Source organism: Chiloscyllium punctatum, chromosome 25, assembly GCF_047496795.1.
Source record: "Chiloscyllium punctatum isolate Juve2018m chromosome 25, sChiPun1.3, whole genome shotgun sequence".
In the NCBI taxonomy this organism is placed as follows: Eukaryota; Metazoa; Chordata; class Chondrichthyes; order Orectolobiformes; family Hemiscylliidae; genus Chiloscyllium; species Chiloscyllium punctatum.
The window spans coordinates 70,025,697-70,052,603 of NC_092763.1; the positions used below are offsets into that span (position 1 = coordinate 70,025,697).

The window sequence follows — 26,907 nt, forward strand, 5'->3', positions numbered from 1 at the left end:
TCTCAGGCTCGCATCCTTCCTGATGGATTTGGCAAATGGCTCTATGCAACACACAAACAAGGCGGGTGAGAGGGGGCAGCCCTGCCTGACTCCAGATCTTACAGGGAAGCTATCTGATTCCCACCCATTGATTGAGACTGCACTGAGAATGTTGGTGTAGAGCAGTCTGATCCAATTTCTGATTCCCTCCCCAAAGATTAGATTAGATTACTTACAGTGTGGAAACAGGCCCTTCGGCCCAACAAGTCCACACCGCCCCGCCGAAGCGTAACCCACCCATACCCCTACATCTACATCTACCCCTTACCTAACACTACGGGCAATTTAGCATGGCCAATTCACCTGACCTGCACATCTTTGGACTGTGGGAGGAAACCGGAGCACCCGGAGGAAACCCACGCAGACACGGGGAGAACGTGCAAACTCCACACAGTCAGTCGCCTGAGGCAGGAATTGAACCCGGGTCTCCGGCGCTGCGAGGCAGCAGTGCTAACCACTGTGCCACCGTGCCGCCCAAAAGCTCATTTTGGAGAGGACATCCCTCATATATGTATGCGATATCCTGTCAAAGGCTTTCTCCTGGTCCAGGCTGATGAGGCAGGTGTCCACCCCCCTGTCCTGCACGTAGGCGATCGTATCCCTGAGGAGTGCGAGACTCTCAGAGATCTTCCTGCACGGTACAGCACAGGTTTGGTCCGGGTGGATCACCGATCCCAGAGCAGACCTGACCCGGTTGGCGATGACCTTTGACAAGATTTTGTAGTCTGCATTTAACAGTGAGATCGGTCTCCAATTTCTAATTTCCTCCCTCTCCCCCTTCCGCTTGTAGACGAGGGTGATGATGCCTTTCCTCATGGATTCACTCATGGTACCTGCCCGAAGCATACTGACATACACCTCCAGCAGGTCCTGGCCGATCAAGTCCCAAAGAGCGGAATAAACCTCGACCGGTAAGCCGTCGCTTCCGGGAGTTTCATTCTTTTCGAAGGACTCGAGGGCCTCGGTCAACTCATCCAGAGATAACGGCTCATCCAGCCCCTAGCCCCTACTGTGTCTAAGATCTCTCCGTGTTCAAGAACAGGAAGGACTGGGAGGCTGCGCTGCCTGTGGGCTGTATATCATACAGTCTGGTATAAAACGATTTGCTGATCCTCAGGGTGTCAGACTGAGATGATATGACTGAGCCATCTTTCACCATCAGGCTGCTGGTGCACTCGCTGGAAGAAGAAACACAAACACAGCTTATCCTGTTCCACAACGTGGACTCTGGAGCAAAAGATTATTGCGGAGGCAAAGGGCGAGGCTCTTTGTAGAATTAAAATTAGAATCCCTCCAGTGAGGAAACAGGCCCTTCGGCCCAACAATGACCCGGCGAAGAGCGACCCATACAGACCTGTTGCCCTACCCTATATTTGCCCCTGACTAATGCATCTAACTTGCACATCCCTGATCACTATGGCCAATTTAGCATGGCCAATTCACCTAAGCTGCACATTTTTGGATCGTGGAAGGAAACCAGGACACCCGGAGTAATCCCACGCTGACACGGGGAGAACATCACGCACAACTTTGCGAGGGACAACACGTGTTGCCTGATGTTGTTTCCTTCTGGAGCTGTTCCACACTGCACCCCACTGCCACGATACCTTGATTGAGTTTAGATGGTTGGGTGGAGGCTGAGTGAGTTACTGTACCCCTGCACTGGTGGTTTTGAAGGAAGGGCATAAGTCCAGCCCTGCTATTTAAGCTGACTCAGAACTGATAAACAAAGACAGAACCTTTCTTTGGAAATTCCATAAACCAACCACTCAGACTGGGTTCTCTTCCTCCAACTCTCTACACAAGAGAGAAGGAACAATCATCAACGGCAATGAGCAACTGCTAACAGCAACACTCACTACCAACTTCCTGCTCAGAAGAGAACACTATAAATCCTCCTCATGGTTGGTGAAGCCTCACTCTAAAGAACCCATTTCTCTAGAAAAAAACTATAGAAATGATCCATAAGAGTATAGTCTTAACTAACAACCTACTCTCATTCACATGCCAATTGCGTACACACACATCACAGTTAGGGTTTAGGCTTTGAACTCATCAATTTTGTCATTAATGGTATTGCAAATCCTTTACTTTATATTACAAATTATATACACAGACACTGGTTTGTGTTTGAACTATTACACTGAAACAACTGTCGATTGTTGGAAAAACTGATCTGGCCTGGCTCATTGATTGACAGACTCTGATTACCATAATCTATGCAATTGACCAATCAAAAGTTACAGATTCTTCACCATAATTCAGCAGGCAGTGTTGCATGACATCACTTCCAGGTTCATGACTCATGGTGATATTGTACAGTTCCTTCATAAGTCATAGATTCACAGAATCACTACAATGCACATAGAGACCCTCTGAAGAGCAACTCACACAGACCCACCCAGGAGGTTTTTGTTTATTTCAAATATATACTTTATTCATTAAAATATCTTGACCGACGTCAAGCCGGTGTTCTTCTCTGACCATTGCTTCCTGCTGGCCGACTGTCACCTACAGGACGAACAGCGGGCGGGCAAGGGAACGTGGAAACTGAATACTAAGCTGTTGAGCCCGGGAAACATCGAAGAGCTCAAGAGGGATTACGCAGGTTGGAGAACCGTGAAGCCCCTCTTTGAGTCTCCAGCAGACTGGTGGGAAACGGTAAAAGGGAACATCAAGAGGTTCTTTATCCTCAAAGGTGTCCAGGAGGCGAGAGAGAGGCGGGGAAAACTGTCCCAGCTCCAGGAAAGTATGCAGGACCTGCTCCTGCTGCAGACGATGGGGGTCGATGTCACGGAGGACCTCAAGGAGGTGAAGGGCCATAAGCCTCGCTCTTTGCCTCGGAGACCTCCAGGATAATCTTCCGGACCAGGGTCCGCTCGGTGGAGCAGGACGAGACGTGCTCACGTTTCTTCTTCCAGAAGGTGCACAAAGAGAGCTCCGTGCTCAGCAGCCTGAAGAAAGAAGATGGCTCGGTAACGTCATCTCAGGCTGATGTCATGAGGATCAGCAAATCCTTCTACGCCAGCCTGTATGACTCGAAGCCAACCGACAGCGCGGCCTCCCAGTCGTTCCTGTCATCTATCACGGAGGTCCTAGATGACGGAACACGAGAGAGGCTGGATCAGCCGCTATCTCTGGATGAACTGACCAAGGCCCTCGTGTCCTTCGAAAAGAATAAAACTCCCGGAAGCGACGGCTTACCGGTCGAGGTTTATTCCGCTCTTTGGAACTTGATCGGCCAGGACCTGCTGGAGGTGTATGTCAGTATGCTTCGGGCAGGTACCATGAGTGAATCCATGAGGAAAGGCATCATCACCCTCGTCTACAAGCGGAAGGGGGAGAGGGAGGAATTAGAAATTGGAGACCGATCTCACTGTTAAATGCAGATTACAAAATCTTGTCAAAGGTCATCGCCAACCGGGTCAGGTCTGCTCTGGGATCGGTGATCCACCCGGACCCAACCTGTGCTGTACCGTGCAGGAAGATCTCTGAGAGTCTCGCACTCCTCAGGGATACGATCGCCTACGTGCAGGACAGGGGATGGACACCTGCCTCATCAGCCTGGACCAGGAGAAAGCCTTTGACAGGATATCGCATACATATATGAGGGATGTCCTCTCCAAAATGGGCTTTGGGGAGGGAATCGGAAATTGGATCAGACTGCTCTACACCAACATTCTCAGTGCAGTCTCAATCAATGGGTGGGAATCAGATAGCTTCCCTGTAAGATCTGGAGTCAGGCAGGGCTGCCCCCTCTCACCCGCCTTGTTTGTGTGTTGCATAGAACCATTTGCCGAATCCGTCTGGAAGGATGCGAGCCTGAGAGGGGTGACTATTCCTGGCAGCGGGGGCCTGCCGCTTAAGGCCTCCCTGTACATGGATGACGTCGCTGTTTTCTGCTCGGATCCGCTGTCCGTGCACAGACTCGTGTGCATCTGTGACCAGTTCGAACGGGCCTCGGGGGCCAAGGTAAACCAAGGCAAGAGCGAGGCCATGCTCTTCGGGAACTGGGCCGACCAATCCTCTATCCCCTTCACCGTCAGGACTGACCACCTGAAGGTGCTGGGTATTTGGTTCGGGGGGGCTGGGGCGTGCGCCAAGACCTGGGAGGAGCGGATCAGGAAGATGAGACAGAAACTAGGCAGATGAGGGCAACGGTCGCTCTCCATCGCGGGAAAAAACCTGGTCATCAGGTGTGAGGTACTCTCAGTATTGCTATATGTGGCACAGGTCTGGCCTATCCCCAGGACCTGTGCCGCCGCAGTCACCCGGGCCAAATTGGCAACCAATTTCACTTCTGCATGCTGGCTCCAAATTCCTGTCTTGAGGACCGCCCAGAGAGCGTCCTTCACCGAGTTGCATTCTTTTCGAAGGACTCGAGGGCCTTGGTCAGTTCATCCAGAGATAGCGGCTGATCCAGCCTCTCTCGTGTTCCGTCATCTAGGACCTCCGTGATAGATGACAGGAACGACTGGGAGGCCGCGCTGTCAGTTGGCTTCGAGTCATACAGGCTGGCGTAGAAGGATTTGCTGATCCTCATGACGTCAGCCTGAGATGACGTTACCGAGTCATCTTCTTTCTTCAGGCTGCTGAGCACGGAGCTCTCTTTGTGCACCTTCTGGAAGAAGAAACGTGAGCACGTCTCGTCCTGCTCCACCGAGCGGACCCTGGACCGGAAGATTATCCTGGAGGCCTCCGAGGCAAAGAGCGAGGCTTGCTGGCCCTTCACCTCCTTGAGGTCCTCCGTGACATCGACCCCCATCTGCTGCAGCAGGAGCAGGTTCTGCATACTTTCCTGGAGCTGGGACAGTTTTCCCCGCCTCTCTCTCGCCTCCTGGACACCTTTGAGGATAAAGAACCTCTTGATGTTCCCTTTTACCGTTTCCCACCAGTCCGCTGGAGACTCAAAGAGGGGCTTCACGGTTCTCCAACCTGCGTAATCCCTCTTGAGCTCTTCGATGTTTCCCGGGATCATCAACTCGGTGAAGGACGCTCTCTGGGCGGTCCTCAAGACAGGAGTTTGGAGCCAGCATGCAGAAGTGAAATTGGTTGCCAATTTGTAATTTCTGTCCTCTCCCCCTCCTGCTTATGGGTGAGAGTGATAGCACCTTTCCCCGTGAATTTGCACATGGTAACTGACAGAAGCGTACGCCTCCAGCAGTCCTGAAGTCGCACAGGTCCGAATGCAACTGTCGCTTTCGGCAGTTTCATTCTTTTCGAAGGACTCGAGGGCCTCGGTCAACTCATCCAGAGATAACGGCTCATCCAGCCCCTAGCCCCTACTGTGTCTAAGATCTCTCCGTGTTCAAGAACAGGAAGGACTGGGAGGCTGCGCTGCCTGTGGGCTGTATATCATACAGTCTGGTATAAAACGATTTGCTGATCCTCAGGGTGTCAGACTGAGATGATATGACTGAGCCATCTTTCACCATCAGGCTGCTGGTGCACTCGCTGGAAGAAGAAACACAAACACAGCTTATCCTGTTCCACAAGGTGGACTCTGGAGCAAAAGATTATTGCGGAGGCAAAGGGCGAGGCTCTTTGTAGAATTAAAATTAGAATCCCTCCAGTGAGGAAACAGGCCCTTCGGCCCAACAATGACCCGGCGAAGAGCGACCCATACAGACCTGTTGCCCTACCCTATATTTGCCCCTGACTAATACATCTAACTTGCACATCCCTGATCACTATGGCCAATTTAGCATGGCCAATTCACCTAAGCTGCACATTTTTGGATCGTGGAAGGAAACCAGGACACCCAGAGTAATCCCACGCTGACACGGGGAGAACATCACGCACAACTTTGCGAGGGACAACACGTGTTGCCTGATGTTGTTTCCTTCTGGAGCTGTTCCACACTGCACCCCACTGCCACGATACCTTGATTGAGTTTAGATGGTTGGGTGGAGGCTGAGTGAGTTACTGTACCCCTGCACTGGTGGTTTTGAAGGAAGGGCATAAGTCCAGCCCTGCTATTTAAGCTGACTCAGAACTGATAAACAAAGACAGAACCTTTCTTTGGAAATTCCATAAACCAACCACTCAGACTGGGTTCTCTTCCTCCAACTCTCTACACAAGAGAGAAGGAACAATCATCAACGGCAATGAGCAACTGCTAACAGCAACACTCACTACCAACTTCCTGCTCAGAAGAGAACACTATAAATCCTCCTCATGGTTGGTGAAGCCTCACTCTAAAGAACCCATTTCTCTAGGAAAAAACTATAGAAATGATCCATAAGAGTATAGTCTTAACTAACAACCTACTCTCATTCACATGCCAATTGCGCACACACACATCACAGTTAGGGCTTAGGCTTTGAACTCATCAATTTTGTCATTAATGGTATTGCAAATCCTTTACTTTATATTACAAATTATATACACAGACACTGGTTTGTGTTTGAACTATTACACTGAAACAACTGTCGATTGTTGGAAAAACTGATCTGGCCTGGCTCATTGATTGACAGACTCTGATTACCATAATCTATGCAATTGACCAATCAAAAGTTACAGATTCTTCACCATAATTCAGCAGGCAGTGTTGCATGACATCACTTCCAGGTTCATGACTCATGGTGATATTGTACAGTTCCTTCATAAGTCATAGATTCACAGAATCACTACAATGCACATAGAGACCCTCTGAAGAGCAACTCACACAGACCCACCCAGGAGGTTTTTGTTTATTTCAAATATATACTTTATTCATAAAAATATCTTGACCGACGTCAAGCCGGTGTTCTCTGACCACTGCCTCCTGCTGGCCGACTGTCACCTACAGGACGAACAGCGGGCGGGCAAGGGAACGTGGTAACTGAATACTAAGCTGTTGAGCCCAGGAAACATCGAAGAGCTCAAGAGTGATTACGCAGGTTGGAGAACCGTGAAGCCCCTCTTTGAGTCTCCAGCAGACTGGTGGGAAACGGTAAAAGGGAACATCAAGAGGTTCTTTATCCTCAAAGGTGTCCACGAGGCGAGAGAGAGGCGGGCAAAACTGTCCCAGCTCCAAGAAAGTATGCAGAACCTGCTCCTGCTGCAGAAGATGGGGGTCGATGTCACGGAGGACCTCAAGGAGGTGAAGGGCCAGCAAGCCTCACTCTTTGCCTCGGAGGCCTCCAGGATAATCTTCCGGTCCAGGGTCCGCTCGGTGGAGCAGGACGAGACGTGCTCACGTTTCTTCTTCCAGAAGGTGCACAAAGAGAGCTCCGTGCTCAGCAGCCTGAAGAAAGAAGATGGCTCGGTAACGTCATCTCAGGCTGATGTCATGAGGATCAGCAAATCCTTCTACGCCAGTCTGTATGAAGCCAACCGACAGCGCGGCCCCCCAGTCGTTCCTGTCCTCTATCACGGAGGTTCTAGATGACGGAACACGAGAGAGACTGGACCAGCCGCTATCTCTGGATGAACTGACCAAGGCCCTCGAGTCCTTCGAAAAGAATAAAACTCCCGGAAGCGACGGCTTACCGGTCGAGATTTATTCCGCTCTTTGGGACTTGATCGGCCAGGACCTGCTGGAGGTGTATGTCAGTATGCTTCGGGCAGGTACCATGAGTGAATCCATGAGGAAAGGCATCATCACCCTCATCTACAAGCGGAAGGGGGAGAGGGAGGAAATTAGAAATTGGAGACCGATCTCACTGTTAAACACAGACTACAAAATCTTGTCAAAGGTCATCGCCAACCGGGTCTGCTCTGGGATCGGTGATCCACCCGGACCAAACCTGTGCTGTACCGGGCAGGAAGATCGCTGAGAGTCTTGCACTCCTCAGGGATACGATCGCCTACGTGCAGGACAGGGGGGTGGACACCTGCCTCATCAGCCTGGACCAGGAGAAAGCCTTTGACAGGATATCGCATACATATATGAGGGATGTCCTCTCCAAAATGGGGAGGGAATCGGAAATTGGATCAGACTGCTCTACACCAACATTGTCAGTGCAGTCTCAATCAATGGGTGGGAATCAGATAGCTTCCCTGTAAGATCTGGAGTCAGGCAGGGCTGCCCCCTCTCACCCGCCTTGTTCGTGTGTTGCATAGAGCCATTTGCCGAATCCATCAGGAAGGATGCGAGCCTGAGAGGGGTGACTATTCCTGGCAGCGGGGGCCTGCCGCTTAAGGCCTCCCTGTACATGGATGACGTCGCTGTTTTCTGCTCGGATCCGCTGTCCGTGCACAGACTCGTGTGCATCTGTGACCAGTTCGAACGGGCCTCGGGGGCCAAGGTAAACCGAGGCAAGAGCGAGGCCATGCTCTTCGGGAACTGGGCCGACCAATCCTCTATCCCCTTCACCGTCAGGACTGACCACCTGAAGGTGCTGGGTATTTGGTTCGGGGGGGCTGGGGCGTGCGCCAAGACCTGGGAGGAGCGGATCAGGAAGATAAGACAGAAACTAGGCAGATGAGGGCAACGGTCGCTCTCCATCGCGGGAAAAAACCTGGTCATCAGGTGTGAGGTACTCTCAGTATTGCTATATGTGGCACAGGTCTGGCCTATCCCCAGGACCTGTGCCGCCGCAGTCACCCGGGCCATCATTCACTTCATTTGGAGATCAAAGATGGACCGGGTCCGAAGAGACTCTATGTACAAAGACCGGTGCAATGGGGGAAAAAACACGCCCAATGCCACCCTCACCCTGATGGCCACCTTTGTGTGCGGCTGCATCAAGCTGTGCGTGGATCCCCGGTACGCAAACACCAAGTGTCACTACGTACTGAGGTTCTACCTGTCCCCGGTGTTGCGAAGGATGGGCCTGGCCTCGCTGCCGCGGAACGCTCCGAGTAGTTGGACCGTTCCGTACCACCTGTCCTTCGTGGAGAAAGTTATGAAGAAAAACACATTATGACCACATTTGACTCGTGTGCATCTGTGACCAGTTCGAACGGGCCTCGGGGGCCAAGGTAAACCGAGGCAAGAGCGAGGCCATGCTCTTCGGGAACTGGGCCGACCAATCCTCTATCCCCTTCACCGTCAGGACTGACCACCTGAAGGTGCTGGGTATTTGGTTCGGGGGGGCTGGGGCGTGCGCCAAGACCTGGGAGGAGCGGATCAGGAAGATAAGACAGAAACTAGGCAGATGGGGGCAACGGTCGCTCTCCATCGCGGGAAAAAACCTGGTCATCAGGTGTGAGGTACTCTCAGTATTGCTATATGTGGCACAGGTCTGGCCTATCCCCAGGACCTGTGCTGCCGCAGTCACCCGGGCCATCTTTCACTTCATTTGGAGATCAAAGATGGACCGGGTCCGAAGAGACTCTATGTACAAAGACCGGTGCAATGGGGGAAAAAACACGCCCAATGCCACCCTCACCCTGATGGCCACCTTTGTGTGCGGCTGCATCAAGCTGTGCGTGGATCCCCGGTACGCAAACACCAAGTGTCACTACGTACTGAGGTTCTACCTGTCCCCGGTGTTGCGAAGGATGGGCCTGGCCTCGCTGCCGCGGAACGCTCCGAGTAGTTGGACCGTTCCGTACCACCTGTCCTTCGTGGAGAAATTTATGAAGAAAAACACATTTGACCACAAGTCCATCAAGAAGTGGTCAGCACGTATTGTCCTTGAGACCCTTTGGGAAAAGGAGAGGGCGGATCCTATCAAGTGGTTCCCTGAGCAGACTGTCAAAGCCATTTGGCAGAATGCCTCATCGCCAGAACCTTCCAACAGGCACCAAGACGTGGCTTGGCTCGAGGTGAGAAGGGCTCTGCCTGTGAGATCCTTCATGCACGTCTGGACTCTCTGCCGCACCGCACGCTGCCCTCAAAGCGGCTGCGGGGGGGACGAGACTGTCACACATCTCCTTCTGGAATGTGCCTAATCAGAGGAAGTCTGGAGAGGAATGCAGTGGTGTTTGTCGAGGTTTGTCCCGAGCAGCGCCGTGACGCAGGAAATTAAAAAAAATTCTTGTGTAGGCGACGTATACTGCCTTCTGAAGATAAAGAAAGCCAATACAGCAGGACCTCCCATTGTATCAGGCAATGGCTCCCTGTGTGAGAACCTCTCTGGCTGCATCGAAGCCATCTTGAAACCCATTGTACAGGGGATCCCCAGCTTCTGTGGCGACACTACAGATTTCTTACAGAAACTCAGCACCCACAGACCGGTCACACCGGGAACATTCCTCATCACAATGGTCTTTTCCGCACTCTACACCAGCATTCCCCATAATGACGGCATCATGGCAACAGCCTCAGTATTCAACACCAATAACTATCAATCTCCAAGCACCGTCCTACAACTTATACCCATTTATCCTCGATCACAATATCTTCACCTTTGACCAGCAGTTCTTCATCCAGACATACGGACCAGCCATGGGGACCAAATTTGCACCCCAATTATGCCAACATTTTCATGCATAGGTTTGAACAAGACTTCTTCTCTATGCAGGACCTCCAACCAACACTATACACCAGGTACATTGACAACATTTTCTTCCTCTGGAACCATGGCGAGGAGTCACTGATAAAACTACACAGTGATGTCAATGAGTTTCATCCCACCATCAAACTTACCATGGACTACTCTACTATCTGTCTCATTCTTGGACACATTCATCTCCATCAGGGATGGGCACCTCAGCACCTCACTCTACCGCAGACCCATGGATAACCTCACAATGCTACACTTCTCCAGCTTCCACCCGAAACATACTAAAACAGCCATCCCCTATGGACAAGCCCTACGCATACACAGGATCTATTCAGATGAGAAGGAACGTGACAGACGCCTGGAAGTACTCAGGGATGCCCTCATAAGAACGGGGTACGATACTCAACTCATCGACCGCCAGTTCCAACGTGCCACAGTGAGGAACCGTAATGACCTCCTCAGGAGACAGGCATGAACTTCAACCGACAGGGTACCCTTCATTGTCCAGTACTTCCCAGGAGCTGAAAAGCTAAGCTATGTTCTTCACGACCTGCAACACATTATCAATGAGGATGAGCACCTCACCAAGACCTTCCCCACACCTCCACTACTTGCCTTTAAATAGCCGCCAAACCTCAAACAGATCATTGTTCGTAGTAAACTGCCTGGCTTTCAGGACAACTCCATACAACCCTGTCATGGTAGATGCTGCAAGACGTGTCAGAGTCTGGACATGGATACCACCATTACGGTTGGGGACATCTCCCACCATGTACATGGAAGGTACTCATGAAACTCAGACAACGTTGTCTATCTCATATGCTGCAGGCAAGGATGCCCTGAGGCATGGTGCATTGGTGAGACCAAGGAGAGGCAACGGATGAATGAGCACTGCACAACAATCAACAGTCAGGAGTGTTCCTTCCCAGTTGGAGAACACTACAGCAGTCCAAGCCGTTTGACCTCAGACCTTCGGGTGACCATCCTCCAAGGCAGACTTCGGGACAGGCAACAGCAAAAGGTTGCCGAGCAGAGGCTGGTAGCCAAGTCCGGTACCCATGGGGATGACCTCAACTGGGACCTTGGGTTCATGTCACACTACAGGGGACCCCATTGCACTATACATGCACACAGACATTCACACACACCATACACACACATGCACGCGCACACATTCCTATACACGCGCACACACACAGACACATACCCCTACACACACCCACACACTCCTACACACACACATGCACCCTCTCACAGGCTTATACCCATTTATACTCACACATGCACCCACTCTCTCACAAACACTCACAACACACACCCACACACACATATAAGTTTGTGGGGTGAATTTGTACCTGCAGAATTGCATTTTACTTCACTCAAAAACTGCATGAATCCATGTAGATTCTGTAAATTCATTTTTTTAGATTAGAATCAGTCTAAGCATTGTGGCACAGACAGTATCACACAGGGGAACTCACACCTTCAATGCATTATCTGGGCTGACAGATACCAATTGTTAAAGTTCACTTGAGATTGTAACTTTTTAAATAAAAATTTGCAATTTACATATGAAAGAACTGAAACCAACGTGCTCATTCTAACAGACGAGAGACTTAATAAATAACCCAGGTCTTTTTCAATATATGATTTCAGTTACATCACACTGTAAACTTTTGCTATAAATTCTGTGTCTTACAATCTTATACTCCACAACTGCTTGATGAAGTAGCAGCACTCCGAAAGCTCTGCTTCCAATTAAACCTGTTGGACTATAACCTGGTATTTTATGATTTTTAACTTTGTACACCCCAGTCCAACACCGGCATCTCCAAATCATGAATAGAAAAGGTTGAGAAGGATATGGGCCAAATGCAGGCAAGTGGGACCAGTTTAGGTTGGGACAAGGATGATCTGAATAGAAGGGTATGTTCATACGCTGTATGACTCTATGTCTTTAATGAGACTGTACCCCAGTATGACATTGTAATTATTTAGAGATGATACCAAGGATGAAATATTCTCACTTTCATTACCAGTAATGCCATTGGAACATTTCATTAGTGAGGCTGTTTCTGATATGAAATATTATTATTCCTCAGGATATTTCCCAGTATGAAGTATTGCCATTACCAGTTTGGCTACTCCCCAATATGAAAGATTGACATTTTCAATAAACCTGTAACCTACAAAAATATATTTACATTCTCACAGAATCACACAATTGTTATAGTGCAAAAAGAGACTATTCAGCCCACTTGTGTGCCTGTTCCCCATTATGTAACATAGTCTTTCTTAGTCAGACTGCACCTTAGTATAAAAACTTGCAGTACTAGTAACACAATATATTGTCATTGGCCATCTTGGAACCCAACTGGGGGATGGAACTGCACCAACTCAACATGTGTCCCACAGTGAGACTTTATGCCAATATGAGAAACAATATTGTTATTACCTGTGAGACTGTATTGTGACAATGCAATGGTTTTTAAGAGTTGTATTTTGTCCTTTTTTGTAAATGAGGTTTCAAGGTAGAGGTGCAGAGCTGTCTACTTTGAGAGCTAGTAAACAGCTTGTGAAGCCTTGGAGGTTTTTTTAAAAGTTGGGACAATAGAAGCAGCCTAGCTGGGTGTGGTCAGCTCTCACTGACCAGGATTTTGAGATTTTTCTAATTTTAGGATTCACTTTAAATAGTTACTGTTGGATCTCAACTGGGCAGATGCTGCTAGAGTTTTTAAGATGAAGAAGCTATCTTTTCCCTCTTTTGTTTATAGCTAGAAGCTGTGGTTTCCCTCTGCTGCTAGGTTACCTGTGAGACAAATCTAGTTTTCTGAATTTGCCTTTTTTCCAAGGCCTGCATTTATGGGACATTACTATACTGGAGTAGTTAGTTAGCAACTGTTTCTATTATTTGGTTAAGTTTTCCAATAAGTCGGTCATTCTAAGTTTTTCTTTCTTTTGTTGCATTTTAATGATAGGATATAAATAAATTGTGTTTTGCTTAATGTCAAGCAGTTTGAAATTGAAACATTTCAGACTGCTGAAGTTACCCCTTTAGGATCTATCTCTCAGGTTTCATTGCTGTGGCCAATCCCCTGACTGGTCAGATTTCATCCAGGCAGGCTCATATAAAAAAACTGGACTCAAAATATTAACGCTGTTTTCTCCCCACAGATGCTGCCAGACCTGCTAAGTTTCCAGCATCTTTAGTTCTTTGTTCATTTTTTGACATAAAAGATCTGCCTGTTCTGTCATTCATCAGCGCTCTGAAGCTCAGGAAGTGGATAATTCTTTCCCTTCTCAACCAGTTAAACTCATGTGTTACATAGCAACCATATAAATCAATCATTCTGTGCTGTTTCAGGAAACTTTTTAAATATGAGATAATTTGAATCCTCAAAATACCTTACCTTTTCAACAATTTACACTTCTATAAAATAAAAGCAAAATACTGTTGATGATGGAAATGTGAAACAAGCACAGAGAATGCCAGATCAACAGGTTTGGTGGTGTCTGTGGAGAGAGAAACAATGTTATTTGAACTGGAATAACTGTTCTTCAAAATCTTCAGAACAAACATGCCAAATCCCAAATCTTTCAAGCAGGAGATGAGGTGTTAGAATCACTGCCATTATAAGATGAACCATTGAAAACATGATTCAGTGGTCCATATAGTGTAATCAAAAAGATTGATGAAGAAGGTTGTCCAATTGTCAGTCTAGATCACCAGTAAAAGTATTGGCTGTGTCGCATCATTATATTGAAGCATTGAAACAGACACAGCATGTGCACTCGCTATCTGAAAGAACAGGGCCCAAGAGATTACGTTAATATATGTAGCTTCCAGTATGTAAAATGTACAAAGAATTATGCTGACAACCAGTTTAGGATATTCAGTTGGGGCTCAGGGGATGGTGCACTTGCATATAACTGGAAGTTATATCAATGTTCTCACACCCATTCTTGGTCAAGAGTGTCACATTAATCATTGTCCAATCTACTAACTTCTCTCTTGTGTATAAGGAAGATTGGAGGATTATGGTAATCCTTCCTGCTTTTCACTTGCCTAGCCTTTCCAAAATATCCTGCAATCAATTTTCACTATCCATTACCTCTACCATCTCTACACTAACTGATATTTTGTCAACATCTTGTTCCTTAATAAATATAGGCTGCTCAATTGGTGTTCGAGATGGCCATTTGTCTACAAACTCATATCATGATGTTTGTCTCTAATAGTACTCTACCTTCCCAGCTAATAACCCACTAACTATCGCAAGCCAATGGATTACCTTTTAATTGCCATTCAATTTTCATATTTTGTCTTTGCCAATCCTTTTTCCCTCTTCACTATCTTGTATTTGGCATTTCACTTGAAAAGTTCACCAAATGTGCATCACTCACACTGTTTCTTTATTGTTTCTTCTCTCTCTCCTGTGTCACCTAAGGAACCTGACTTTGGTTCTATGATCTTTTGTCCTTGTTGAAGGTATCAAGCTTGTACTTTTATCATTTCCTAAGGGTGACCCATAGCTTGATTACAGATTTCCCTGTCAGTCTGTAGTTCCATCTTACCCGAGGTAGATAGTCTATCCTCCCTTTGGAGGTAGCCCTCTTCCAATTTAGAAATTCTACCGTAGAGTATTCCTTCTCCTCTCCATTATTAATCTAAACTATGGTGCCATGATCACTCTTGCCCAAGTATCCCAAACAGAATTGGTCAATTCAGCCCACTTGATTCCCTGTGCCAGGTACAGCAAGTCACCCATAAGGTTAGACCAAGAACACATTAGTGAAGGATGTTCTCCCTAATATATTTCAGAAACCCTTCACCCTCAACTCCTTTTACTTTTACAAGAACCACATTGATATTTGAATAAGTAAAGTTCATCAGTATCATTAGTAACTATATATGTACTATATATAGTTCTTGCACATCTCTGTATTTTACTGTAGATTTGCTCCTCAGTTTTTCTCTCCAACTACTTAGAAACCAAAAATGGCCCTTCTAATGTGTATATACCCCCTTTGATTCTCAACTGTAACTAAATTAATTCTGTCTTTGTTTCCTCAGGATCATCCCTCTAAATGTCTCCCTTAAACCAAACTGCCACCCCCAACTTTCCTTATTCCTTCTCTACCTTTTCTGAACATTCAGTTCTTTTCCATGAAAGCAAAGTATTTGAAATAAAAACAGAAAGTGCTGAAGAAATGCAGTAGGTCTGGCAGCATCTGTAGAAAGAGAAACAGGGTTAATGATTCAAGTCCAATATGGCATTTCTTCCAAATCTCTATTTTAATTTCTGCCTTTTTCCATGGTGTGATTGTCATCTCATGAAAGAAGCTACAGAGGAACTAACAGCGTAGAAGGCACGATGTGTGGACAGATTCTTCACATACAGACACCAGAAATGGTTATGATAATGGTTATGAATCCAAACATTGCATCTCCAAAGCTCTCTGTATGGCAGGTTGTGAAACAGAATTTTATAGATGTGCTTATCCAAGGGGTAATTCAAAACAAGTATCTGAAAGCTGCCATATTGTTGCAGAAACATTTGTTTCATGGCAATACTGTCTGATCCTGCATGTCATATTAATGATAATGGTTTAATTAAAAAAAATTGCTCATCAGGGATTGAGTAGCTCCATGGATTCGTTTACTTAAAATTGTAAAATACCATACATATTCGGAGGAAGAGATCACAGCAAAAGCATACAATTTATATTTGGGCAGCTTCCAGACCCACAGCAGGGTAACTGGCAGGTGGAATCACAATATTGGAAACACACAGTGTATGAAATTCTTAAAGGTGTACACTCCATAAAACCATAAGAATTAGGAGCAGAAATTAGGCCATTCGGCCAATCAAGTCTATCATGGCTGATAGATTTTTCAATCCCATTTTCCCACTTTCTCCCCATAACCTTTGATCCCCTAGGCAATCAAGAACTTATCTATCTCTGTTTTAAATATACTCAATGACCTGGCCTTCACATATGTGGCAATGAATTCCACAGATTCACTATTCTCTGGCTAAAGAAGTTTCTCCTTATCTCCATTCTCAAAGGTCTTCCCTTTACTCTTAGGCTGTGCCCTCAGGACTTCATCTCTCCTGCCAATGAAAACACCTTCCCAACATCGACTCTGTCTAGGCTATTTATATTCTGTAAGTTTCAATCAGATACCCCCCTCATCCTCCTAAACTCCACCAAATATAGACCCAGAGTCCTCAAACATTCCTCATATGTTAAGCCTTTCATTCCTGGTATCATTCTTTTGAACCTTCTCTGGATCTGCTCCAGAACCAATACATTCTTCCTGAGGTATGGAGCACAAAATTGCTCACAATGCTCCAAATGTGGTCTGACCAGAGCCTTATAAAGCCTCAGAAGTACATCCCTGTATTTATATTCTAGTCCTTTTGAGATGCATGACAACATTCTATGTGCCTTCCCAACCTCTGACTCAACCTGCAAGTTTATCTTAAGAGAAACCTGGTCTTTGCACTTCAGATTTCTGAATTTTCTCCCCATTTAGAAAGTAATCTATGCCTCTATTTTTCTACCAAATGTAACCTATGCCTCCTTTCCAAAATAAATTTTAACTATTTGCAACAGCAGGTGAGCTCATGAGTGCTTGTAAAATATGAGTGTTTTGCTGATATTTCCAGTTCCCATGATGGTGACTTTGTTTGGAAGTTGATTTCCAGTCATCAGTGACTTTGTCCATTGTTCCTGTTTGTGTTATCAAGTTTATGGTTTGTGGAGTATATTTGCTGTTGCAGAATTTGAAAATCCTGAAACAGCACAGCCAGGTTTTGCACCAGATTAACCACAGACCGATCTTATGGTAAAACTAACAAAGGCTTATACAAGTAAAAGTAGAGCATTGAATAGAATTGCAGAACAGAGAGACCTAGAGTTCAGGTACATAATCTTGGGAGATTACGTCACATGTAGACAGAGTGGTTAAGAAGGCGTTTAGCACACTTGCCTTCATTACTCAGATCTTTCAGTATCGGAGTTGGGATGTCAAGTTGAGGTTGTGCAGGATTTTAGTGAGGCCTCTTCTGGAGTACTGTGTCCAGTTCTGGTCACCCTGTTGTCGGAAGGATATTATTAGGCTGGACAGTATTCAGAAAAGATTTACCAGGATGTTGCTGGGAATAGAGGGTTTGAATTGTACGGAAGAGGCTGAATAGGCTGGGACTTTTCTCATTGATGAGTAGGATGTAGAGGGGTGACCTTATAGACATTTCTAAAACCATGAAGGGTATAGATAAGTGAAACCTGAGGATAGGGGATTTCAAGACCAGGGTGCATATTTTAAGGTGAGAGGAGAAAGATTTAAAAAAGACATGAGGGCATTTTCCACAGGGTGGTTCATATGTAGAATGAAATGTCAGAGGAAGCAGTGGATGCAGGTATGGTGGATGCAGGTACAGTTATAATGTTTAAAAGACATTGAGATAAACACATGAATAAGAAATATTTGGAGAGTAATGGGCCAAGTGCAGGCAGGTGGGATTAGTTTAATTTGGGATCATAGTAAACATGGACTGGTTGGACTGAAGGGTCTGTTTCTGTGCTGTTTGACTCTATGTTATTATTATAAGTGGCTCAAATCTCTTTGGCATTTACTGTTTTATTCCTTAACAACTGAAGCACTTGATCCTATGCCCTGGATCCTTCTAATTCTAGCAAAACTTTAGCATTCTGTTGATTGAGCATATGTTTCTCTTTCATAATGTGCTCTACTAACTGTCCAGACTCTTCAACTAGTGTTTTTGTTTTGCTTCTTATGATCTCTTCATGATTGTTTGGTTTCCTCTATGTCTTCCTTGATTTCTTTTACGAGAGCATCATTGCTGGTATTTATTTCTGAAAAGACTGCCCTGAGGGATTTGTACACTATGCATCTCCACCTGTTTTGCAGATCTGTCATTTACTCCAGCATTGATTTAAGTTCAAGCTGATGTTTCTGCAGTTCCTCCAAGCTGAGCCTGATCTGTTTTACGTGTGGGTTTCCTATACATCAGCAATATTTTCACTGGATTCATAATTCTTCCTTCCTTCCTTTCTTTTATTTATCTTTGTGAATAGAGCAGATAGCTCCAAAAGATGACATCATCTCTGAGATGCTACTCTCAAGCATGGATTTATTTTGAGCTAGTTGTTCAGCCTTTTCTTTTTGAGTTTAATTTTTCAGAGAGCTGATATTTTGATTCCACTAATTCAAAAGGAACTGAAGTGTTCTGTTGTTTTTTTATATATTCAGTTTGATGAGTGATTTCTTGAATAGCCTGTTGCAGTTTCAGTTGCATCTCTGATGTCTGTCTGATTCCATGGATTGTGACTGGTGTGAGGTCACGGCATACCTGCAATTGTTGGTCTAGTGTCTATGCTACAACATCCAAGCAATTGTTTGTATTTGTACTCCAATAACCATCAATCCTGCACAAGGAAATATGAATCATTGTTTGCTGAATGTTTTACAGTTGCAGGTTTTGCCATGGCTTTCCATGTCTCTAGGTATATATTTTTCAGAATTTGCAGGAGTATTATATATTGGCATTTGTACTTTATAAATTGTAATAATAAAGAACAATTGCCAATTTTCTGCAGACAAATAATTTGAATTTTGCAAGCATTTCAAACCATGTGATAACATTGCTGTTTTCCACGAGGTTGACAGTGTGAAACATGTTCCCCACTTTTTGTCTCATCGTGTACATTGTCAGATTGTGGGTTGCTGATCAATTAATGTATACACCTCTGGCAGTATACCAGAAGGTTGTTATTGTAGCTTGAATGTATTCATTCTATGTGCTCTGTAGGGTCAGTGCATGGCTCTTTGTAGCTTACCAGCCTTTGCTCTAGTGCATCTCCTCTGCCAATGGTATTTCCTGCCATATACTGGCAATATTAATTGAAAGCTTGACATTTATTTGGTTCATGCAGAAGACCACACTTTCTGAGTGTATTGTTCTGTTTAGGTGCTTTAGTAACTGCACCAACTATTACACTTGAACTTACAACCTGCAAACTTCATTCACCTGTGAAGATCACTTTGTACTTACATCCGTCCTTCGATGCGATAAGCCCTCATTTTGCTGATCAAATCATTTTAGAAACTTCCATGGAGGTGGATGCGACCACCAGCTTAACAATTCTGTTTATAGATCCCCGTCTGAAAGATCATAGAAAGAATCCTTTTCTCTGCAGCAGCTCTCGAAGTGCTCTGTGATTCTGCAGGCTTCTGAATAATTGATATGTATTCTAGTCAATGAATACGAAAGTTTAATTTGACACTGAAATGGTCTTTTAATACGGCCCATATCTTTTAGCTAACTTTGAACTTTTCAGCTGCTAATCCTGACATGTTAAGTTTGCACAGACCTTCAGTCTCAATTGCTCAGCAAATCTTAATGGCTTATGTTTATGCATCAGACATGTCTGAATCTAGAAACCATAGCTTTGAATGCTGATTAAACATTTTAACTTCTGTTAGGAAGTCTGCTGTGTCCCAATTTAAATGAAGGAATTTGTTGACTTTTTCACAATATGACTACTGGCCTTTCTCCAAACTTTTAAACCAGCCTTTCAATAGGGAATTGACTGCTTAGCTGCAAGTTGTTTTCTGCACTCACAGATGCTGTCATGAAGAAAGATATCAAATATTGTCTCATGTATTTTAGCACAATTTAAGAGAATTGAAAATGCTTTTCACCTTCAGATGACATTGCCTGCTGACTGTTCAAACTTGATAGGCCTCATCACCAAAATGGGGAAGAAAGTGAGCACTGCAGATGCTGGAGATCACAGTCGAAGAGTGTGGTACTGGAAAAGCACAGCCAGTCAGGCAGTAGCCGAGGAGCAGGAGAATCGATGTTTCAAGCATAATCTCTTCACCAGGAATGACGGGGTGGCCCAAGGGGGCTGAGTGAAAAATGGGAAGGGGTGGGGCTGGGGGTGAAAGGTAACTGGGAATGCGATAGGCAGATTAAGTTGGGGGTGAAGATGATAGGTCGGGGAGGAAAGTGGAGGGGATAGGTGGGAAGGAAGATGGACAGATAGGACAAGTCAAGAGGGCGGTGCTGAGTTGAAAGGTTGGATCTGGGATAAGGTGGGGGAGGGGAAATGAGGAAACTGTTGAAATCCACATTGATCCCGTATGGTTGGAAGGTCCCAAGGCAGAATGTGAGGCGTTCTTCCTCCAGGTGTCGGGTGGCAAGGGTTTGGCAATGGAGGAGGTCCGGGACCAACATGTCCTTGGCGGAGTGGGAGGGCGAGTTAAAGTGTTCGGCCACGGGGCGGTGGGATTATTTTGTGTGTGCATCCCAGAGATGTTCCCTGAAACATTCTGCCAGTAGGCATCCTGTTTCCCCAGTGCAGAGGAGACCACATTGGGAGCAATGGATACAGTAGATGACATGTGTGGAAGTGCAGGTAAATCTGATGGGTGTAGAAGGCTCCTCTGTGGCCTTGGACGGAGGTAAGGGGAGAGGTGTAGGCGCACTTCCTGCAGTGGCGGGGAAGGTACCAGGAGTGGAAATGTTGGCTGGTAGGGGGATGTGGACCTAACCAGGGATTCGTGGAGGGAATGGTCTTTACAGAAAGTGGAAGGGATTGAGAGGGAAATTTATCCGTGGTGGTGGGTCCATCTGTAGCTGGCAGAAGTGGCGTAGGATAATGCGATGTATCCGGAGATTGGTGGGGTGGAAGATGAGAACTGGGGGATGGGGGTGGGGGGGGTGGGGGGGTTCTGTCCTTGTTGCAGTTGGGGGGAGTTCAAAGGTGGAGGCATAGGAAGTGGATGTGATGCGCTGGAGGGCATCATTAACCACATGGGAGGGGTGTTTATCAAGGGTGGGTAATAGGCCAGCTTGGGGTGTTTATCGAGGGTGGATAATAGGCTACTTGGGGTGTTTATCGAGGGTGGGTATTAGGCCAGCTCGGGGTGTTTATTGAGGGTGGGTAACAGATGACTCGGGGTGTTTATCGAGGGTGGGTAGCAGGCCACTTGGGGTATTTATTGAGGGTGGATAACAGGCCACTCAGGGTGTTTATCGAGAGTGGGTAACAGGCCAGCACAGGGTGTTTATCAAGGGTGGGTAACAGGCCAGCTCGGGGTGTTTATCAAGGGTGGGTAACAGGCCACTCGGGGTGTTTATCGAGGGTGGGTAACAGGCCACTCGGGGTGTTTATCAAGGGTGGGTAACAGGCCACTCGGGGTGTTCATCGAGGGTGGGTAACAGGCCAGCTCGGGGTGTTTATCAAGGGTGGGTAACAGGCCACTCGGGGTGTTTATCAAGGGTGGGTAACAGGCCACTCGGGGTGGCTGGGTCATCACCACAATGTCTTCCATGCTGTTCATCACGTGCTGTTAGTGATAATGGTCTAATAATCTATTGCTCATTTTGTGCATTAGTTTATTTAAAAAGTGTAACACATTATAAGCTATGAACCTGACATTACAGCAAAACCAACTGATTTATATATGTGTGAAAATTACAGACTGTTGGGCAGACTAAATGGCAGGCAGAGTCATAATATTGTATACACACAGCATATGGAGCCCTTAAAGGTGAACTCATCTAAAGGCAAGGTACACATACAACACTTGTAACGCAGCCGAGAAACGTTGGGTGGCTACTACGAATATAATGATGTCGGAAGTTGCCAAGAGGTTATCCACCTGTACCACTTGCTGTGGTCGTCGACGACCCTCAACATTGTGGGCTTGTTTCTTGGGATTATCACAGCAGCAGTCCTTGGATCCTTTAAAGATATGGTACTGAATTTCCTTTGATTGCAGAAAATTAATTTGGAATAATGTCATATTCTCTGCATTAATGTCACTTTGTTTTGTGAGCTAGGAGTAAATAAAAACTTGCCTTTCTCTTTCTTGGAGCAGAGACAGTGGAAGATCTCCCTCCAGTATACTGAACAGATAATCTTGGCTGATCCTTCCTGAACCAGTGTTGAGGGAGGCTACACTGAGTTGCTGTCCTCTACATAAGACCTTAAACCATGTCTTAAAACATGGATGTAAAGAATTACATGATAATGTTATGAAGAGGAGCATAGGAATTCTCTTCATTATCATGGTCAATATTCGTGCCCCAGTCAATACACTGAAACAAGATATCACGTTTTGGGTCACATTGTGTACAATTTGACATGGTATTTCCTGTATTTCTACATCTTAAAAGTACTTCATGGGTTTTAAGGAGTTAGGGATGTCCCATTATTATGAAGGGTGCTACATAAATCCAAGTTCGTTCTTGTTAAATCAATAAGCAAGAAGGTAATAAGCTCACAGATCTGGTGTAACACTGCCCTGTAGCTGGAACCTGGAAAAGGTTCGTAATGATCTTGGAAATTAATGGCCATTATTTCTGTGTTTCTCCAGAGGGAATACTTCAGCAGTCATTCTGGCTGAGTCCCTCTGATGTCTCGTTCTTTTTGCAATTCTGCATTATTTTGTGCCTACGTAATCCTTTGGAATTTCATCTTATTATGATTAAGAATGTGTGAGTAATGCAAAGGAATTCATTGTTGGATTAAGAAAAAAATCATACAAGTTATTTAATACTTTGTTTGAATTAACTTATTAAATTAAATTAATAAATTAAATTATTAAATTACTGGTCTTACAGTAAAGACTGAAGAACTCAGGGCATGTATGGGAACACATCATAGCTATTACAGAAACTTGGCTGTGGGTTGGACTGGACTGGCAGCTCAATGTTCTGAGTTTTATATGTTACAGGAAGTATAGAAACAGAGGCAAGAGTGGAGGGAGGGTGGTGTTTTTGTAATTAGAGAAGGAACTTGAGGGTTCATTTAATGAAAATATATGGGTTGAAATTAGAAACAAGAAAGGGATAATCACCTTGGTAGGATTATACTACTGCAATCCCCCCACCCCCCACATAGTCAGAGAGAAATTGAGAAGCAAATATATCGACAGATTTCAAATTCTTGTAAGAATAACAAGGTTGTAATAGAGAATTTTAATGTTCCAAACACTGGCTGGATCTGCTATAATGTTAAAGGTTTGGATGGTGAAGAATTTGTTAAATGTGTTGAAGAAAATTTTCTTTGTCAATGTGTAAGCATTACTACTAAAAAAGGAGCAAAACCTGGGAAATACGGCAAGTGGCAAATGTTTTAGTTGGGATCACTTTGGGACTAGTGATCATAATACTATTAATTTTTAAATAGTTATGGAAAAGGATAAGTCTGCAATAAAACGTAAAGTTCTCAATTGGAATGAGGCAAATTTTAAGAGTATGAAACAAGAACTTTCAAACGTTGATTGAAGTTGACTGTTTGCAGTAAAGAGACGACTGACAAATGGGAAAATTTCAAAAGAGTGATCACGAGAGTTCAGAAGCATTATGTTCCTATTAGGGTGAAAGGCAAGGCTGGTAGGATTAGGGAACAATTTATACATAAAGATATTGAATTTCTAGTCACACGAAAAAAGCATCATATATTAAATTTGGATAACTGGGACCAACTGAATCTCTTGAAGAGCATGGACAGTGTAGGGGCATTCTTAAGAAGGAAATCAGGAGGGCAAAAAGGCGATATAAGAGAGCAATGGCAGATAAGGTTAAAGATAATCCAAAAAGATTCTACAAATACATAAAGAGCAATTGAGTAACCAGAGAGAGAGTAGGACCACTTAAAGATCAATGAGGTTGCCTTTATGTTGAACCTCAGGAGATGGGAGAGATGTTAAATGAACATTTTGTGTCAGTTTTCATTGTTGGGAAAGAAAATGAGGCTAGACAACTCAGGGAAATAAATATTGATGTTTGGAAAACAGTCCACATTACAGAAGAGGAAGTGTCGCAGGTCTCAGCAAATATTAAGGTAGATAAATCTCCAGGACCTGATCAAGTATATGGGAGGTTAGGGAGGAAATTGTGGGCCTCTAGCAGAGGTATTTGTTTCATCTATAACACAAGTGAGGTGCTAGAGGACTGGAGGGTGGTTAATGTTGTGCCATTGTTTAAGAAGCCTGGAAATTATAGACCTGGAAGTCTTACATTGGTGGTGGGTATGTTGTTAGAGGTGATTCTGAAAGATAGGATTTACAAGCATTTGGAGAGGCAAGGGTTGATTAAGGATAGTCAGCATGGTTTTGTGTGAAGAAAATAATGTCTCACAAACTTGATTGAGTTTTTAAACTAAGTAATGAAAAAGATTGATGAGGGCGACTTTATTTACTTAGTAAAACCTTTGACAAGGTTGCGCATGCTAGACTAATTAGTAAAGTTAGATCATATGGGATTCAGGGTGAGCTTGCCAATTAGATACAAAATTGATTTAATGGTAGGAGACAAATGGTGGTGGTGGAGAATTGTTTTCAGACTGAAGGTTTGTGACCAGTGGTGTACTGCAAGGATTAGTGCTGGGTCCATTTTTGTCTGCCATTTATATAAATGATTTGGATGAGAATATAGAAGGCATGGTTACCAAGTTTGCAGATGACACCAAAAATCATCATCATCATCGGCAGTCCCTCGCAGACGAGGATGACTCTCTTCCACTCTCAGGGTGAGTCCATAGGTAGCTGCAAAGACTGATGCAGCTACTGCAGGCTTTATTACACCTGGGACAGGTGGTGGTGATGGGAAGGGGTAGATGAGGCATTGGTGTGGCAGTGCATTCCTTTCGCTGCTTTTGCCTGGCTTCCGTTTGTTCCCGACGGCAAATCTCGAAGTGTTCAACACCTTCCCAAATGCTCCTCCTCCACTTTGGACGATCTTGGACCAGTGATTCCCAGGTGTCTATGGGAATGCTGCACTTTGCCAATGAGGTCTTAAGGGTATCATTGAAGCGCTTTTGGAAGTCGACACCAAAATTGGTGGTATAGTGGACATGAAGAAAGTTATCTAAGATTAGGTAGAGGTATTGAACAATTGGGTCAAAGGGCCGAGGACTGGCGGATGGAGTTTAATTGGGATAAGTTTGAGATATTGCATTTTGGTAATACAAACAAGGACTGATACAATTAAAGGTAAGGCCCTGAGTAGTGTTGTAGAACAGAGAGACCTAGGGGCTGAGATACATAATTCATTGAAATTTGTATCATATATAGACAAGGTGGTTAAAAAGGCATTTAGCATACTTGCCTTCATTGCTCAGGCCTTTGAGTGTAGAACTTGGGACGTTATGTTGAAGTTGTACAGGACATTGGTGAGGCCTCTTCTGAAGTACTGTGTGCAGTTCTTGTCACCATATTATAGAAAGGATATTATTAAATGAGAGAGGGTTCAAAAATATTTACCATGATGTTGCTGGGAATGAAGGGTTTGATTGTAAAAATAGACTGGAAAGACTGAAACTTTTTTCATTGGAACATAGGGGCTTGAGGGAAGATTTAATTAAAGCTTATGAAATCATGTAAGGCATAGATAAGGTGAATGACAAGAGTCTTTTCCCTAAGATGGAGGAGGTCAAAACTAGGGGGCATATTTTGAAGGTGAGAGGAGAAATATTTTAAAAAGACATGAGGGATAACCTTTTTACACAGAGGGTAGTTCATGTGTGGAATGAACTGCCAGAGGAAGTGGTCAATGTAGGTACAATTACAACATTTAAAAGAAATTTGGATAAGTGCGTGAATAGATAAGGTTTGGAGAGATGCGGGTGAGACTAGTTTAGTTTGGGAATATGGTCAGCTTTGACTAATTGGACCAAAGAGTCTGTTTCCATGATGTATGACTTTATGGTCTACAATTGACTCCAGTCCCATCCTGGATGGCTGGCATTTAGTGTCCACCCAAGTAATTTAGCTATTATCAGTCACTACTATATGCAGAAATAATGAAGTCATTGGGCCAATCCATAAGAAATTAACCAAACAAGACTTAGGCAATTGACCTAGTCAACCTTGCAAAATCTGTCTTATTAACATCTCAGGGCTGTTGTGTACTTTGGGCTGTAACCTACAAGCAATAGATCAAAAGCTGGAGAATGTGATGGATGTTTACTCATCGACATCACACCCCTCAAGCTGACATCTTCTGGTTTGGCCTCTGGTCAGGGAAGGGACGGTGTGACTATAGTTCGTTAGTTAAGGGGACCCAGAGGGAGAGAGTGCAGGAGCCTCAGCAGTTGCAATGGTTTTCAGGTGTTAGCAATGAATCTTGTTAATAGGATACTGAATACCTTGGAATTATAGGTAAAAGGGAAACTTATTGGGCAAGTTGATTAAAATGTATTTGAAGAAAATCTATACAGAGAGGGATTGGCTTATTGGAATGGAGAAACGTGCTTTATTGTCAGGAATAAAGGAGCATTCCAAAGTGTTTTGGCTTCGGTATGTGCTTCACAAATAGGCTCCAAGATTTGCGAATAGCAGGGGATGGTTGTCTAAATGTGAAGCTGGGAGGTTAAAGAACAAAAAAAACAAATAACAGGACAGCACAGGAACAAGCCCTTTGGCTCATTAAGCCTGCATCAACAT

General features: G+C 45.0%; 2 non-coding genes across 2 annotated transcripts; both read right to left on the minus strand.

The window, feature by feature from the left end:
- Positions 1–1,803: 1,803 nt before the first annotated feature.
- Positions 1,804–2,019, minus strand: LOC140496109 (small nucleolar RNA U3). The gene has a single exon (XR_011964157.1). It is a non-coding gene; the product is annotated as a small nucleolar RNA U3 (small nucleolar RNA).
- A 4,060-nt stretch (positions 2,020–6,079) lies between these two features.
- Positions 6,080–6,295, minus strand: LOC140496110 (small nucleolar RNA U3). The gene has a single exon (XR_011964158.1). It is a non-coding gene; the product is annotated as a small nucleolar RNA U3 (small nucleolar RNA).
- Positions 6,296–26,907: the final 20,612 nt, after the last annotated feature.